Source organism: Propithecus coquereli, unplaced genomic scaffold, assembly GCF_000956105.1.
Source record: "Propithecus coquereli isolate 6110/MARCELLA unplaced genomic scaffold, Pcoq_1.0 Scaffold39, whole genome shotgun sequence".
NCBI lineage: Eukaryota > Metazoa > Chordata > Mammalia > Primates > Indriidae > Propithecus > Propithecus coquereli.
Window position 1 is genome coordinate 3401290 of NW_012149618.1, and position 3716 is coordinate 3405005.

The 3716-nt window shown below is 38.8% G+C and overlaps 1 protein-coding gene across 1 annotated transcript in view; it reads left to right on the forward strand.

Annotated features, from left to right (window-relative positions):
* SLC4A1AP (solute carrier family 4 (anion exchanger), member 1, adaptor protein) overlaps positions 1-3716 on the forward strand; it is a 42936-nt gene that overhangs the window by 34744 nt on the left and 4476 nt on the right. The window lies entirely within an intron of this gene.

The following is a 3716-nucleotide window of genomic DNA, read 5'->3' on the forward strand; positions in this document are numbered from 1 at the left end:
AGCTAATTTTTTCTATATATTTTTAGTTGTCCAATTAATTTCTTTCTATTTTTAGTAGAGACGGGGTCTCGCTCTTGCTCAGGCTGATTTCGAACTCCTGAGCTCAAACAATCCGCCCGCCTCGGCCTCCCAGAGAGCTAGGCTTACAGGCGTGAGCCATCGCACCCGGCCAGTTCCAGATCCTTTTGAGGGTTCTGCAATGTAATTAATCATATTGGTTCTCACTAAATCACTGTCGGTTTAGGATTAATCTTTTTTAGTATGCTAAGTTAGTTTCCACTCATCTGTCTGCTTTCTAATTTCCAAAAACTTGGTGTTGCTGTCCCTCTTCTAGTCTCCTTGTCTTTGTGGATTAGCGTCTTTAAAAAAAGATCTTGGCTGGGTGTGGTGGCTCATGCCTGTTATGCTAGGACCCTGGGAGGCTGAGGCAGGAGGATTACTTGAGGTCAGGAGTTCGAGACCAGCCTGAGCAAGAGTAAGACCCCGTCTCTACTAAAAATAGATAAAAATAGAAAAAATTAGCTGGCGTGCTGTAGTTGCCGCTACTCGGGAGGCTGAGGCAGGAGGATCACTTGAGCCCAGGAGCCACAGTGACAGATTAAGACTCTGTCTCAAAAATAAATAAATAAATAAATGAATAAAATTTCTTTACTATAGTTTTAGTGGGATTTGGGGAGAGAGTGAAATTAGATATATATGTTCAATGTATCACCTTAACCTGGATATTATCAGACATATTATTTTTTTGTTTGTTTTTTACACTGGACTCTTGGGGAATATCAGGCATATTAATAAGGACTATTTTGCTTGCAAATAATAGACACCCAATTCACACTAGTTTAGGGGAAAGGTTATTGGCTTCAGAAGCTGGGAAGAATAGTTTATAGGATTGAAGGAAGAATTATATGAACCAGAACCTCAAGTTCTGAAACCAGAGCTTAGTACTACCAAACTAGACTCAGTGTCACCAGAACACATATAAGCTGTGTATGTGTATCTGTGAGTGAGTCTGTCTTGTGAGTGCATTTTAAAATTTTGCAGACAAATTCTTATCCCTACAAAAAAAGCTGGCTGCTTATAGTCCTGGATTTATATGCTCTCACTTTCTTTTTTTCTTTTTTTTTTTTTAGTTAAATCAGCTGACTTGGTCAGGCATGGAGACTCATGCCCTCTAATCCTAGCACTCTGGGAGGCCGAGATGGGAGGATCACTTGAGCTCAGGAGTTTGAGACCAGCCTGAGCAAGAGCAAGACCCTGTCTCTACCAAAAATTAGAAAAAATTAGCTGGGTGTGGTGGTGCATACCTGTAGTCCCAGCTATTTGGGAGCCTGAGGCAGGAGGATTGCTCGAGCTCAGGAGTTTGAGGTTGCAGTGAACTATGATGTTGCCACTGCACTGTACCCGGGGCGACAGAGTAAGACTCTGTCTCAAAAAAATAAATAAATAAAATAAATAAGCTGACTTTAAGATCCACATTCTCTCACTTTAATGACTTCTTTGGAAAGAGAGCCTCTTTGTCCCTATATCTAATACAAATATGAAGGAAAGATTCTTACTGTTTTGGCTTTGGTCACATGACTACCCTTAAACCAGACAAAATGGAGGACTTGTTTTCTATTTTTGTCTTTTTCTTTTTTTTTTAAATTTGTGTTTTTTAATTTCCACCTTATGCCCAATGTCAAAGGGAGGAGTTTTCTAGAGGAAAGAAGTGCTTTTACCAGAACAAGGGGAGTAGGATGATGTAGGGTAGACAAAAAATTAATAGCTGCCATAATCCCATACTGATAGACTCTCCACATTTCACTGTCACAATGTTCTGTTGATATCTATAGGATAAATTCGTACAAGTAGAGTGCTGGATCAAGGCATTTTTAACGTTGACAGATGTTATAGAATTGACCATCAAAAAGGTTGTATCAGTGTACATTCCCATCAATTATTTGAGAGTTTCATGTTCCCATACCCTTGTCAGACTCTGCATTATTAATCTTTTCATGCTTTTTCTAGTTGAGTAGGTGAGAAATGGTATCTCATTTTTTAATTTGTATTTTATTAATTATTTTTAAAAAGTAACATCTTTTCAAATGTTTGGCCATTTGCATTTGTTTTACTGTGAACTGTTTTCATTTTTGGATTATTGGCCTTTTTCCCATTTATCTTTTTCCTTTTTTACTCATTGATTTTTAAGAGCCTTTTGCTAATTAACTAAAAATTGTTTAATAAAAAGTTATAAAATATATGTAATAAAATTTACTATTTTAAGCATGTTAAATGTATAATTCAGTGGCATTAAGTACATTCACATTGTTGTGCCACCGCACCACTGTCCATCTCAGAACTTTCCCATCATTCCATGCTGAAATTCTGTACCTGTTAAATACTAACTCCATTGCTCCCCAGCCCCTGGCAGCCACCATTCTACTTTTCTGTCTCTTTGAATTTATTTTATTTTATTTTTGGGACAGGGTCTTGCTCTGTTGCCTTGGCTAGAGTGCAGTGGTGTCATCATAGCTTACTGCAACCTCAAACTCCTGGGCTCAAGTGATCCTCCTGCCTCAGCCTCCCAAGTAGCTGGGACTACAGGCACACACCACCATGCCCAACTAATTTTTCTATTTTTTGTAGAGACGGGGTCTCGCTGTGTTGCTCAGGCTGATCTTGAGCTCCTGGCCTCAAGCCATCCTCCACCTTGGCCTCCCACAGTGCTGGGATTACAGGTGTAAGCCACTGCATCCAGCCTGTCTCTATGAATTTAACTACTTTAGGTAGCTCCTATAAGTGGAATCATGTGATATGTCCTTTTGTATCTGGCTTATTTCATTTAGCATAATGTTTGCAAGGTTTGGCCCTTTCTTGTTATGTATAGTTTCAAAGCTTGTAGAATCCTCTTTCAATAGTTGATGGTGATTTTTTAAGGTGTTTGCCTACTTCTTTCTTTTTTTTTTTCTTAAATTTATTTCATTATCAATTATTTTATCTATCTCTAGTATCTCGGAAAAGGAAAGCCAAGAACTGGGAGGATGAAGACTTTTATGACAGTGATGATGACACATTCCTTGATCGAACTGGCCTGGTTGAGAAGAAGCGTCTGAACCGAATGAAGAAGGCTGGCAAGATTGATGAGAAGCCAGAGACGTTTGAATCATTGGCAAGTTTTATTTATAGAAGTAGCTGTGGTAGTGTAATTTTTAAATAAAATAGTGTATTCTTTAAATATGTTTTATGATAATTACAATTTTTAAAGTGGTAGCATTGAAATCTGGTACTGAAGTATGACTTTTGTGATCTTTAAATCTAATAGTAACAAACAGCTAGTCTTATCCAAGTTGTTGGGGAAAAAAATTTGGCTTACTGCTAGAGACTTTCCTCCATGATGATATCGACCCATTAATGAACATTCTTTGGATATGACACCAGCCCCCAAAAAAGAAAGGAAAAACTTCCAAGTTAGGGCAATCTGAGGTGAAATTGATTTTAGGCATCTGGCAGTCAAGAGGATTCAAAGGGGCCAGGCGAGGTGGCTCACGCCCGTAATCCTAGCACTCTGAGAGGCTGAGGCAGGTGGATTGCTCAAGGTCAGGAGTTCGAGACCAGCCTAAGCAAGAGCGAGACCCCGTCTCTACTAAAAATAGAAATAAGTTAGCTGGACAACTAAAAATATATATATAGAAAAAATTAACTGGGCATGGTGGCGCATGCCTGTAGTCCCAGCTACT